At 38.2% G+C, this 14,867-nt stretch overlaps 1 protein-coding gene across 23 annotated transcripts in view; it reads left to right on the plus strand.

The window, feature by feature from the left end:
* Window positions 1-14,867, plus strand: part of ATP2B2 (ATPase plasma membrane Ca2+ transporting 2) — a 414,437-nt gene that overhangs the window by 218,882 nt on the left and 180,688 nt on the right. Inside the window, exon 1 of one of the 23 annotated variants that reach the window (XM_048051900.2) lies at window positions 11,142-11,262. The exons of the other annotated variants lie outside the window; for them this stretch is intronic. The gene's annotated coding sequence lies outside the window, so the exon portion shown is untranslated. Of the gene's footprint in view, window positions 1-11,141; window positions 11,263-14,867 lie in introns of those variants that run through there. 23 annotated transcript variants of the gene reach the window in all.

A 14,867-nucleotide genomic window follows, 5' to 3' on the forward strand; every position in this document is an offset into this window, starting at 1 on the left:
AGGCAAGCTACAATGATGTTTGTATTTGGACAACAACGCTTGTGCCTGGCAAGTTTTGACAACATATAGGCATCTGAGGAGCAGAGGTGAGGATGTTTTTACAACCTAAGACAGCAAGGGAAAGCCATGCGACAAAGCAGTATCCAACAGGTTTTCTTTCATCTGACTTCCAGGGTGAAGGCCTGTATCAATACCAGCCTTTCCTTATTTTTTTTCACTGTGTCACAATTATTTGGAAAAGGTTTAAGAGTTTCTCCTACTCTCTTTAAACACTTTGATGCCTTCTTCATTCTCTGGTTTTCCTCTTGTCTTCTCTGCCGTGCCACATGATATGATAGCAGTGCCTCTCAGAGTCCTTGGTTTGTCTTTTCCACAAACTGCATCTCTGGGATGCGACAGAGTTGCATCACTCCCACTGCCCAACTGCTGAGTATGAGATAATCCTGTAGACATTTAAGAACTAAATTAACGTTCTTTCCCATGCAGAGAGATGCCACCACTCGCTATGTGTGCCGCCACCTGCCTCCGTGTTGTTTTTTCTGGATGTGTGCCTATATTATTTTGATAAAACATCACAGAGACTCTGACTTCATGCAGAAGTTCTCTCTGTTAATACTGTACCTCCACTGAAGTGCTGTTGATTTTGCACTTTTTTTTTTCCCTCCACTTTACGTGATTCTCATCCACCTCATCGTACATATTCAGATCTAGCCCCAGCATTGCCCTCCTGGATCAATTTCAATCTTTGAAAATTTGGTTGAGTTAACAATCTCTGAATGCTGCTCCAATTTGCATTTGTCTGTATATGCCTTTACCATTTTTCATAGTGTTTCTATGAAACAAAAGCATAGATGAGTAAAACTAAAAATCTGATAGTGTCTTACATTGACAGTAAACCTTTATGTTTGGTTTTAGGTATTTCATTCTCTTGTATGCTATAAAACCTGCATTACAGCAGAAATCAGTATTGCTTTCAGTATTTTGGGGAATATTGTGACCTGCTAAAGAAATCAAATAGATTTTTTTTTCCCTGGCATTCAAAAATAGTTGTTTTTTAACAAGGTTGTCTGGTCAGCATTATGAGTGGAAATTTCTAAACATGTCAGACTCCTTCCTTGATGGGAGTTAAGTCCCTTAATTACAATATCTTGTGGCAAAAGAATCTCTCATGTGTCTAATCCTATATGTAAGATACGTTGTTAATCTCTGTTTGCAACATCTGACCTTGAGGTTCAAGTGTATTTGTGAAAATACACTCTAGGTTTATTTTTTTTTGATCAAATGAATGTGCTTCGTTATAAGCAGATTTTTTTTTCCAGTGCCAGTTATGAAAATTTAGTTTGGTTTCCACTGACTTTTGGCAAGTTCTGTCCATCCTCTTCATTTACTCTCGGTGGCATTTTATTAACAACGGCACTGTATAAGCAACAAAAGCAATTTGGTCTGTCAGGTCACACAAATGCTATCTCAATGATGCTTGAGCCAAAATCTGGGCATTGAACCCCGTAATAACCATCAGCGCACTCGCACGCTACCTTCCTCCTTTATAGGGAACTTGTGAAGGTGCAGCTGGAGTGTTGTGTCCAGGCTCTGCCTCCCCAGGACAGAACAGATGCCCAACAAGCCCAAGGGCTGTCCAGTGGAGGGCCACCAAGGTAGGGAGCAGGCAAGCAGCTGGGTGAGCTGCAGTTCAGGCTGGAGAAGAGATAGCTTAAGGATCTCTTAAGACGATGTGGGGCAATGAATACAAGTTGGAGAAATTCTGGTTAAATTCTGGTTAAGATCTTTCTCACCACAGGGTGGTCCAACATGGGAACAGGTCCAAGGGGGAGTCTCGTGTTCAGAGTTGGCCCTGTTTTGAGCAGGGAGGTGGACTAGCTGACCTCCAGAGGTCCCTTCCAACTCAGCCTATCCTATGCCTTTGTGATGAAGGAAAGAAAATGAAAAAGGAAAAAAAAGGTGTTTGACTGAAAATTAAGTTTCAAACTAGAAATGCGTGGAAGTCTGTGCTGGCATTCTCCTGAGTCACACGCAACTCTTAATTGGATGGGACCTCTGTGAGGGTTGTGCTGTGGTGTCAGTGGGTCCTCCGGTACTCTTGGAACACAGATTCACAACAGCAGTTCATGCTTAACAGTTACGGGAGGTAATTGTTCAGTTTGACAGACTTGCCATCCTTTTTGATGTTTTTTTTATAACTTTACATGACAGGTTCGTGATTTGCTCTTTTCCTCTTCAATTGCTTCCAGCAAGTGGAATTCATATAGGTAAGAGAGGAATGTGCAGAAATAAGAGAAGAGGAAGGAAAGCAGTATGCTCTTGTCTTTTCTAGGGAATTCCAAATACGTTAGCGGTGCAGTGCCCAAACTCCTCCATTTTAGAAATAAGTATGGAGCTGCTTACAAAAGTCACAAGTGACCTGTCCCAAATTTCTAGATGCGTTTTATATTATATTATGTTGAAGTTAATGTAATAAGGAAAAAATGTTGACTGAATCTTGACTGCTTAAGTCTGTGTACTTCTTGCTATGCAAGAAATTTGACACTTATTTCTGCAGTGTTATTACAGAGCTTCTTAATTAATGTCTATGTTGTTAAAGCAACCTTCCTGGAAGTGTTGCATTAGGTGAATTGTGCTGCAGTGGGATTAATGAGGGATGCACAATAAAATAGTAAACAATATATATGGTAATAATCTTGATAATGCCCTGTATCTGAGGGTGAACTGCAGAAAAAGATGAAAATGAGCTATGATAAAATGTATTCTTAATTAATATGAACTTGGTACTTCTAAAATGCAAGGCAGGCTGTTAAGGCTACAGGGATAAACAGTGGGAGGTAACTACTTCTCCCTCCCTTGTTAAAGGAAAATCGTTAGAGTAAGTCTCCATTATGATTCTGTGGCCTTACAGATGTCTCGCTTGGCTCTTCAGAGGCCTTAGTGGACAGGATCAGCTGGCAGGTGGAGGAGGAGATCAGCCAGCCCAGACTAGGTCTGGGTGGGAGCAGAGTGCAGGTTGGTTCCGGAGCTGCTGGTCTGAGAGTCAAGAGACCTCCATCCTACTGCCAGGGCTCTAACTCACTGGCAGACTGAGATGCTCCTTCAGCCAGGAGGTTTCCAAGACTTTCAGGATATAATTGTTTAAGGGAATTTCAGCTGACTAAAGCCTGAAATATTTGCACTGTGCATTAGCGGCAGTTGCTGACTGACCTTCCTGTTAAGGATCTGTGATTCCCTATGCTGGGGTTATGCTTTCAGTCTTTCAGTACAGCTCCTTTCATTACAGCTGTAGCATTTGCAGATGTACCTTATATAATGGCACTTCCTTCTGTAAAAGTTGAAAAGCATAAAACACCGCAACACTGTTGTTCTTGCTATATATGTAATTTGATTTTGAAATGTTGACCTTTATTTAAAGAACTATTTTTGTAGTTTTCCCTTTCAAGATTTTATTCTGATACTGGATTCCTAGGTACGAATGTTGACTGTCATTCTTATGCCTAAAGCATAAGCTAAGATGTTACAGAACACTTGTTTGCAAATGGAAGTTTTCTTGATGCAAAGCACTGCTAAACAAATCACCTCTCGTCTAAAAGCATCTTGTAAAAAAATGTGGAAAGTTAATTCTGGGAGAGAATTTTAACCAATAAGAGTCAGTTCCCTGTAAGCATCGCTCTGAGACTATAATTCAAGAAGGTAATCTGTGAGGTTCAAACAGGGATTTGTGGATAAGACACAGAGGGTCATGATCATCAGTAATGCTGAGTGCATTATTTAGGGTGGCATAAGAAATAAAAATATTGTAGAGGTAGGATGTAGAACGAGAGTTTGAAACACGTCTACATCAGCAAGTCAGATGGTGCATTAGAAGCAGATCAATAGCTTGAAGCAATCAATGCTGAGGCCCCTGTTGGTATGCAAGCTTGGGGTTTCACTTCAGACTAGATTCAGCCTGAGCCTTTGGACTGAAAGTGCTCCCCATGTGTGACTGGAAGCTTTCCAAAGACCTGTAATTGTTTCAGATCTGTGTGTGTTGAATGTTTTTGGTGTGAACCTGGAGTGGGACTTTCACTTTGTTTCCTCCAAAACGAGTTTAGTTCATGAGCACCAAAGCTGAAAAAAAAAAAAAAAAACCAAAAAAAACCACAAAAACACACAAAAAGGGGTATTTGTAGAAGTTGGTTCAAAACTGCAGTGTTGCTCAAAATCCATTTGTTAAATAAATTTATCAAAATGAACTATATTGGGTTAAATCCTTTGCCTTTGAAGTGGATGGTAAGGTTCCAGCTGATGTAAATGAGAGCAGAATTGGGACAGCAGTGATCACTTATGGGAAATCAAAATCTAGGATAGCGAAAAGGTGAAGATCAACTTTGCACAAATACAGAAATAGTTTGAGTGTAATTCCACTGATGACACCTGTGTGCTTTAGTAGGAGTCACATGGCTCAATTGTAGGGCAAATGCCACTTAAATCATTGTACTAAATTTTAAGCCCAAGGCAGTGCTTGTCAGCTGGCAGGATGCAGCTGTAGTGCAGCTCTAGCTGCAGCACAGCATTTCTGCCTCTATGCATTTTGCATATACCTGCAAAATGTTACAGGTAGTGGCCCATTTTATAAACCCTTTTGCTCCAGCAACATGGCGCTCCTTGTGTTGTTGTTCAGAACTTCTTGGCAACTTGTGGGTGAGGTCAAATTATTCAAAAGGAAATACCTTCCAATTTGTAGTACTGAGATATGAAATAGCTTAATTGAAAGTGGAACGAAAGACTTCAAACAAATTGATACATCAGCAATATTACTCTACTTCTTTGCATGCCATCTGTGATAATGGTGTTCCGATCTCTAGAGGATGCTCTCTGTCATGTGCATATCTGTTTTTTTTCCTGTATTGTGAATAGCAATGCTGGTACAAAGAAATGTGGTTTTGCTAGCCAGTCCTGTGGTGCAGAGGACTTTAAATCTTATTCAGTCACTGATTTGTTCATTATTTGCTTTTCCTGTGTTTGGACAGAGTCTTTCTAATCTGTTCAGGAATAGCAGACATGTAGAAGTTGTATATCACTGGCGTCAAAGAAAAAAGGCTGTTTAAGGAGTTTTCTGTGTCTGTGCTGGGCTTTCAGTCTGGTGCAGGAGTTGTCTTATGCAATAAAAGTCTAGCTCTGGTTATAATGTGACTCTGGGAAAAAAATCTGTCAAAAGCAATGACAAATTCACCAGCCTTGCTTATGCAATTAAAATGGCAACTTATCTTTGTGTGATTCATGTTTGTTCCTTTCGAAGCAGTGAGCTGTTCTGAAAAGCAAAAGCTCATGTCTTTTGGTCCTCTGGCTTCTCTGCGTCTCTGATTTGGGTTCCTCTTTATACTGATAAAACCCCGGGGATGTTTTAATCATAAGAGAATAAGCGCTTGGCAATTCTGGCATGACTTCCTGTCTCTCTGAACTGCATCCTCAATTATATTAATCTGACTGTTGCCTATTTAAGCATCGTACTACATCTGAATGACAGTGGGGTAAACAGATTCAGCAAATAAGCTGTCATTCTTGTGTGCTCGCAAGTGGCAGATCAGGTCAACCAAAGAAACAGATAAACAGGAGCATACACAGATTTTCTTGTGTCAGTGCCTTTGACTGTGATGTAAATGAGGAGCATGAGTACACAGAGTGCTACAAGAATGTTTTTCAGTCTGTTAAAATGAGGTGTACATGCTTTTGGAAGACATAGGAAGACAGTGGGGAATTGCAGGTTTGAAAAATTGTGATGTTTCAATACTACATTTACATTATTACTACTTCTGTTTATTACTATTTCTGTAATTCCTTGCCGGTCATTTGAGTTGCTGTTACAGAAATGGAAATATCTTGTATATTCTTTGTATGTCTACAGATCTAGACTCCCAAGTGCTACAAATAATTTTTGAAAATGGGAACATATGTTTTTTTGAAAATGGCTATGCTAGAACTTGGTAAGTTTTGTTCCTATGAGAAATTACGAAAAACAAGATAAACATCAGGTTATTAAGGAATACATCTGACAAAGTATTTTTTGTTCATTTCCAAAGAAGGCAAAACAGCAGACATGCAAACATATGTGAATAAAGCTATGCTTATTTTAAATACTCACTTATAAAAGCTTTACATTGATTTACCAGCTTTAAATACCTGTAGAGTGAGTTGGTTGGTGTCTTGTTTAATCCCCATCTTGGCTGAGTTGCTCACTGAAATCAAGAACTGACTAGATACTTATTTTGTGATAGCATGTGGGTTAGGTGTACGCAAATCAGAGACCTGGGTAATCTTTTGATTAGTCTTGTTAATTTTCTGAGATAACCCTATATTTTTATTTTTAGAGGTGAATACCATTTAAACACACAAAGCTTGTTGGTGCACTGACAACAATTTCCTTTTGTTATTCTAGAGATTGTGCTGAGTACTGCCCCTCCTATATTTCTGGTTTGAAAAACAGATTGAGAGACTGCTTAAAATTATTAGAAGTATGGTAATTTTAATTCTCTGATGTGTGAATTACTTCTGATGGGTCCATTAAACATCAAGAAAAACAAATCTTTTGTCAGGTGGTGCGAATTTGCTTCTCTTGAATGTATGTGGGACTTGACTAGAATAAAAACTTTGGAAATGACTGGAATACCTTTTTTGTTTACTTGCAGATATCAGGTATTAAATCAGTGCAGGGGGTTTGAGTTCAACAGTGTTCTGAGGTCTGTCATGGAAATCCCAATATTTAAGACTCGATTGTGTTAAATTGTTATACCTCGTAAACAATATGCTATAGATGGGATTAATAATTTTGCTGAGTTTAGCTGTGTTACAGGCATGTTCAACACTAGCATGTATCTTTGCAGAACTTGTGAGAAAATAGGGGTAATTCCTTGTTACCATTTCTACCTGTAGAAGGAGAGATTTAATTTTATTAGTCCATTTGTAAATGTATCCACATCTATGATGATGCATGCATTTATTTTGGAAATCCTTTACTTGTCAAATATTTATGGATTTGGTGTCATACTAAGAGACTTCACTTTCTAGTAAATCTGTAATGATCATTAGTAATAGGGAGTTTGAAAAGTTTAGCTGACAGGGAGGATGCAGAGATTTATCAGAACCATTTTGGTTTAGAATTGGGAATTGGAAGTATTGTATTAACTGATCTTTCTGTAGTGACTTTTATCCCTGGAAGAAGTAGGAGCCCAACAAATCAATAAAGCTGTGCACCTTGGTACTAGATGAAGCTTAAAAACTGGGAGTAATCAATCTATATTATCATTTTATGGGGATATTTCTTCCAAATGTCTCAAGATACTTTTTCCAAAAATTCCATTTTAGGCATTTATTGATACTCTGGTAGGAAATGAAGGCAAGACTTGATTTCATTTTCAAATAATCACTTTCTAGTCAAAAGCCAGAACAGTCTGTGTTGACTCACTTTTGTAGACGTATAACCAACAGACTACACATTTCTTTGCAGAAACTTTTTTTAGATAAGAAAGGTAAAGAAAAAAAATATGCTAAAAATATGCTAAATCTATTAAGATCTCAGTATCCCTAGAGTAATTCTATTTACAAGAACAGTTGTTGGTTTTATTTTTTTAATTTTCAGATCTGGTTGGAATCGGAAGTTTAAGGTATCATTTTCGATGAATGTATAATTAACAGCAGTTAAACTAATTTACACAAAATGTTTAAATCTCAAATCATTAATGGTGCATGTTGGCTGGGTATTTCGTAGAAACTATTACACATAAATTGCATCCCCAACATGAAAGGATGGTGTTTGGTCAAAAGTATTTGTGAAATTTGCATAGGATTTTTAGAAATTGGAATCTTTCATAAAATGGTAGTGCCTATAGTCGTCTGATGCAAAAAAAATAGGGGGGTTGTGTTCAGCCCCCTGCTTGTTTTATTTTATTTGAAAAAATTACATAAATGCAAATTTACCTAATGCCAACAGTATATAAAAGTGACAAATTAATTGCCATTTTTAATCATTTTTTATTTTTTTTAATTTTAATTTTTCATTTTTAAGTCCAGGTCTTAACACGCTATCCATAAAGTTGGCAGCTGCTTTATGTTTGCAAAAAACATAGTGGTCAGATTCCAAAACAGGAGATTTTTCTGAGAATGCTCTCTGTCAGCCTCTTACAAATACACCTTTTCAACTCAATTGTCTCTCCTTGTCCCCATCACGGTGGTTAAGAGATGAGGAGGGAGTTGTTCCCAAAACAGACAAGTAATTTGCTGGAAATAGATTTTGGATCAACACATTTGATTACAAAGAGAAATCAAGCTGCGCTAGTGCACTTTGTGCAACACAGGTCTATGTTCTCTGCAAGAGACATGGTTAAAATCAGCAAACAATCATGCTCTGTAGCAGCTGAGACATCCAGATGGTCTCAGTTTATCCCTCATTAAAACACATTTCAGTGTTCCAATCTTTAGATAAAGATAGGCTTGAATAGCTGTGGCAAGGCCCATATCCTAAAAGAAAGGTCACAATCATTTTATTTAGACAGTTACAGAAAATACATCTCAAAGCAGGCCACTGCCTTGGTTGTTGTATCAGTTTGCACACTGTTAAGCTAGGCAGGTCAGAGAGATCTGTGGAAAAGCCCAGATGTTGGCGATTTCTGCGCTGTTTATGTACAAGGGTCTATTGCCTGTTTTCCACTGGTGGAAGTAGACACCAAAGAGCAGTCACCAACCCTTCTTCCTCTGCATGTACGAGAGCTCTCCCGTTCTGGTGATAGCCCAGGACTTGACATGACTGATTTAATTCCTCGCAAGTGAAAGCAGCACTGCAGTACGATGGTAAAACATGCACCTTGTGTTGATGGTACTCCAGCAGGCCTGAGAGAGGCGTTACTCCTCCTTGTAAATGGCTTTGTCTGTACCTTGTCTTCCTGCCCTTGAAGGAAGACAAAGAAGAAAAGAAGCTGGAGCAGCCTGGTCCACATGTCAGATGACCACAGTGTGCCATGATACTCATCTCTGACTTTTCTGGCTTTCCTCATCAGCCAGGGAGGTAATGAGGACCCCACGTGAGCTGCAATTTGAGTATCTGCTGAAGGGCTTTGCTGGATAGGAGTCTGTGTATCCTTTACCTAATTATGTCATTAATGAATATATTATCCAGTGATGACCTGCAAGACAGTTGTTGAGAGTACTCACAACCTACATGGAAACTCTTAAACTATTTATTTGCTGTATTTTGATAACTCCCTGTTACTGCTCTGTAGCCCCAGCAAAATGCTTATGTAGAATTATACTTCAGGTATTGAAAGAAAATTCACATATCTTGCTCGTTCCCTTGATTTTTCCCATATATGCAGATAGCTAATGTAGTTTAAGAGATGCAGAGTGGGAAGATTAATCTCTCTTCCTCCTTGCAGCCCCTGAAGAAGTTACAGCATTATAGTTTCAAAAGAGAACGTTTTATTTTTAAGTTGCTATTAATAGAACAGAAAATTAAAAGCTCATCATGGTTAGGATGAGATCCCGATTGAACTTGACAAGGAAGAAGATATTTAATAAAAGTACCAGGCATGATGATGGCTTTAAAATAAATCTGTGTGTTAATAGCTAAATTGTGAGGTGATAATCTGATGGTCTATTTAAAAACATGCAGGAGGAGGAGGATTTGTAGGAGGATTTTTAGCATGACCCCATAGATAATGTGCGGTTGTTCGTATGTCCTGTCCTACTAATATTTTTTAGCTAATTGTATGATTTTAAGGTTGGGCAGCAGCGTTCTACATGGCTGTGATCACTTTTTATCCATCAATTGATGTCTGCTGCTGTTTTATCAGCTTATTTTTCTGAGCCACCAGCTAGGATAATGTGCTTCAGGGAAAATTATACCCTACATCAGTGGTTTTGTTACAGCATGTTGTACATTATTGGTAATTTGAATGCACCAAGATAAAAATAGAAAGGTTAAGTAGTTTTCCAAATGTTGCTGCTGTGAAGCAGAAAAAGAGTAGTGTCTGTACCGTATACAGTTTTGAGGGAAGAATGTTTTTTTTTTTTTTTCTTTTCCTTTCAAAACCACTTGCTAAAATTAATGCTTTCCTTGAAGCTGAATGTAAGGAAGAGTTTGCTTCTGAATTTTTGCTCCCAACTCTATTTATTCTCTCTGATCAGTTTTTAGGATTAATGACCCTGTTGTGTGTCAGGTTCTGTACGCACATGCATGTCCAGAAAGTGCCATCCCCTAGGCCAGGTGTGGTTTCTGCCGGTTCGGAGGAGCCGCAGTCAGGTGGCAATGATTGCCCTCTGCAGACGTCTCCTCAATCTGTCAGCCCCAATGCAGTGGTTTTCGTTTCCTCCTTTATTTTTCTTCCACCGGTGTTAAATGTTTCTCCTTTTTTTCTCAGCTGTTCTCAGGAGAAAGGAGCAATGCCATTTTTCTGGCTGTACATATATATTATTTCTGTAAAACTAATTTGTCATTTATTTTCCAAAATGGCATTTTGATTCTCTGTGTAAGAATAATCTGTGCAGAGAGTATTTAGCAAAAAAATTGTATTATGATGGAGTTGACTGATATACTTTTAATCCTTGGTGAATGCCCTATTTAAAATCACTGCAGAACATCACTGTGTGTCTTTCAGCTAATGCCCACTGAGATTTAAAACCTCCTTTTTGGATGCTCTCTTTTGCTCTCTTTCTTAAGAGTGACCTTGGCTGACAGTTCCTATTGTGCAACGAGTCCTTGCGGGGATTTTTTTTTTCCTCTTGTCCTTTCACATGGCTTTATGTGGTGCTGACTTCTCTCTCCAGTAGCTCTGCTTCTATTTTGTTGTGGTTAAGATGTTCATAGTTACAAATTGCTGTGGAGAACAAATGTTTAGATTTGATTTTCTTATTGATTACAAATTCCTTTGATGTGAGATTCTGTCTTTATGTCAACACTTCCCTTTCTTCTCCCCTGTTAAAGAGCCAAATAATCACATCTCGTTTTCATGTCAGGTGATAGAAATAAGCACGCAAATGACTCTCGGCCTTGTTTTCAGACGGGGGGATGGACTGGGGGCTTACTCAGTCTTTTCCAGCTCTATTGTCTGTGCTCCTAAAGAACTGGGAAAGGAGTCTAGCCAAATCTTGCTTTTAGTTGTAGTTTATTGTTCTAATTTTATTTTACCTGCAAAATCTGTGTGTGCTCAAGGCTGAGGACATTTGCATTTGAATCTTGGAATTCAAAGCTGTCAAGGTTTGGATCTGTGTTCAGAAGCAACCTGAAAGGTAATTTCCCCTTTTTAAAGAGAAATTTTATGTGACTGTAAAAATTATTTCTGTGGATTTTTTTTTTTGGAGTACAATAGAAACATCTTATTGAAGAAAGATAGCTTTTGCCATCAAACTTGTTTTCTATAAGATGTAGCATAGCTAAAGGATTATTTTTCTCATACTTGTGTAATTATGCATTGAGAGTTCAGTGGCAGGAAGGAGATTTAAACAGATTCTAAGTTTATTAGGGACCTAATTCTAATACGTGTACTAGGACTGATAAAATCCTGGTAGCCTCATTTTCCAGTAATTCAGAACCTTTTAAAGTTAGATCTTAAATTTGTTATCCTTTCACAAGCTGTCCTTGAATTCTGAGGATGGATATAAGAGCAATCTGAAATTTAAGGAAAGTTTTTATAACTTTCTGTGTGTGTGTGTGTAGTTTTACTCATCAGTGGTCTACTGCTGGGAAGTAGTGGCATCATGTTTGAGTGGTACGTGATCGGAGTAGAGCAGTTGGTCACTGTGACTGGCATCTATAGGATCTCTGAGTCCCGTTCAATGATATGTGATGTCTAAAATAAGCTATTTACATAAAAAGCCCGCCTACCAAAAGGAAAATACTCACGGTGGCTGATGTTCTTGTACTGCATGTAACACTTCCACGGTTCTAGCCAAAGAAGTGGAAATGGTTTCTTGCCTTCAAGTATGCAGGGATCAAAAAAAAGTCTGCCTCCAGTGGTCCTTATAGCACCAAACACAGCTGTTAATTATAATTTGGTCTCTCTGCTCACATTTTAAAGAACTGTATCCAATGTCAAGAACAAAACAGACAGATATTATATAAAAATTTTCTTTTGTCTCTTTGAAAGAGAAAGGTACTAAATTGTTTTTACTGTAAACAAAAGTAATGTATATATTTGTTCAGAAAAATGGCTTATAGTGTGCATTTTGCTCTTCTAGCCACTGTAAGAAGAGGGCATATGAAAAAACGTGTGTTCCAGTTCTCCTCACACACGCACGCATATATATATATATATATGTTCACTCTTTAAATAACAATGTATTTATAACAACTGTTTTTTAACAACCAGTTGATTTTTTTTATTTTTTTCTGTTCTTCATTATTCTGTTTGTAGTTTGTTTGCATGGAAGCTGGTTTTTGTGAATCTCATTCATGATCACAGGTGCCACACTAAAAACTTTGGTTTTATAAATGGCTTTTATGGCTTTATATCTTTACTTGATAGTGTTATAAGATACCTCTGATAAGTAACCAAGGGGGGAGAAGATAAGGCTGCAGATGCAGGCTGCGGGATAAGTTTGATGGGTTTCAGTTTATTTATTTTTTTCTGGGCCAGCTGTTTCCCACAGAGGTCTGAATCATACTCCAGCATTTCATTTGCTGTAAAGTCATCTGCCAACTTCTGACTGACAGTAATGATGTCTGACTTCAGCTGCCACTATGATTTCTTGTACTCCACACTGGCTGGCCCTGCTGCTAGCAAAAGGATTTTTTTTTTCTTGAGTAACACTTGAAAAGTGTTAACACCCCCAAAAAAGTATTAAAACCCCCAAAAATGTTTTTCTCCGTTGCTATTGGTTTTGAAGTCACTCAGGTAAAATATTTTATATATAAGGCTGAAATAAAGTGTGACTGGCTAAATACAGCAATCTGATTCTGTTTTGGCAAGGTCGTGCTGCGACTCTCCTATCTTTTGGCTATGGTCTGTTAATGTGCTTGGATTCTTTCTTTTGAAGAGTGATGTGGCCAAGTGTAGTCAACCAAGCCTTTTCGCTGCTCATTTATGTGATGTATGCTGACAGAAGAAGAGGAAAAAACAGCATAGCAAATCCCCTTTTTTTTTTTTTTTGGTTCTTTTTGGTTTCCTGAGTAGTTTCCCTTCAGTTGCTATGTAGAATTGGAAACGTTTTTGTTAGGATTGAGTGTCGCATCTGACCATGGTATAGTAGTTTGGAATTAAATGTTAAAATCTGAAAGGTCTTTTGTATAAATAAGTGTTTGGATTTAATCTTGTATGTGGATTGTATGTGTTGCAAACTATTTCCACGAGGTTCCAGAAGAAACTCTGTTAATTCCTAAGCAATCACCCATACCAGGAAAGCTGCTATTTAAACAGATGTAAAATAGCTGTCAATGGGACTTTCACATGCTGGATGTAACTCCTGTCTTTCCTTTAATAAGCACTAACTTTTCATCAGGTACAGAAAACCATTGACATATCATAACCTTTCTGCTGACGTCTGTTCAGATTTTATTCTGGTTTTGTCGTTGCAGTTTGAGCTGATGTAAAGAAATGCCAATTGACCAAGCAAGATTTGGTTTGGGCCCTATAACCTCCTGAGTCCAGAACAGGACATGACAAAACACCCTTTGCTGCAGATGGCTGATCACGGTTTTCCTCAGTTTTTAGTTTCTGTTATCCTGTGGGTCCATCCCTTATGAAAAATGATTGCTTTTTAGTAAAAGTAATCAATCAAAATTATATCATATGTGACACTAATGAGTGCTGCTTCCTGGGATGCATGAATGTGCTTTTCTTGCTTCCAACTAAAGCAAGAAACCTTAATTTACTTCCAGATTATTTAAAAATAAAATATATTTCTGCATTTGAGACTACAGTTGTGACAAAATGCTGACCAGTACTGGAAATATTTCTGTCCCCTCTTAAAAACTCTCCAAACAAGTTGTAGGTTGGTGCAGCCCTGAGGTGGACGTCCAGAGGGTCGGCGTGTGCTGGCAGGGGGGTGGCTGTTGGACTCGGTCCTCTGGAGCCTACAGGCTGAAGGACAGTGGGAAGGAACGATAAAAGACTAAGATTAAAAGACTGAAGGATGATTTGGTCATGTGCAAGATTTGGTTTATTACTCTCAGTTTTTAAGATTAAAAAGTCTCTAAAACGTTGCTCAAAAGTTTGAGAAAGGAATGTAAAATGAGGTTCAGATGTTACCGGGGACAGCAGCGGTTTTTACCATAGTACTTGACCTAGTCTTAAGGTATGAAGATTAGATAGGGAGGCCATTTAATCAGCTATTGTTTTCAGTGCGTTTGATTTTGATATTTTTTCCAGATCTCTTTTATTTAATGATAGTCTGAATATGCTTAGCTTTTTGTCCAGCTGTATTTTAGATTAAATTGATAATATAGTTTGGAAGCTGGACTTCTTTGGAGAAACTGTGCTGTGTTAGTTTCTGTACAAATCAACGCAGCTATAGATGAAAACATGCATTTTCTAAAGCTTACGGAGGTGTAGAATGGGTCTTTGGAGTTGTACTTCTGGCACTGAACAAAGAGTAGGAATGTGTGTTGTGCAGGAAGACAGTGAATAAAGGAAACCCAATAACTGCTTTGCAATGTGGAATTAGAGCCTTGGGGGAGAATAAATAGCTAATGAAAAATAACCTTTAATTTTATCACTGAAAGCAAATAAAATAAATCCCCGCTAGTATCAGCAAGAAACAAGAGAGGGTGCTTAAACCTGTGGCCAGTACAGACTTTACTAGAAAACCTCTTTGCATAGGAAATTGTTTTCCCTCATTAAGCACCACTAATGACGTGTAGGGCTCTACACCAGTGGGAGCACTGGCTGATGGTTAGT

The sequence above is a fragment of the Anser cygnoides genome, chromosome 10, assembly GCF_040182565.1.
Source record: "Anser cygnoides isolate HZ-2024a breed goose chromosome 10, Taihu_goose_T2T_genome, whole genome shotgun sequence".
Lineage (NCBI taxonomy): Eukaryota > Metazoa > Chordata > Aves > Anseriformes > Anatidae > Anser > Anser cygnoides.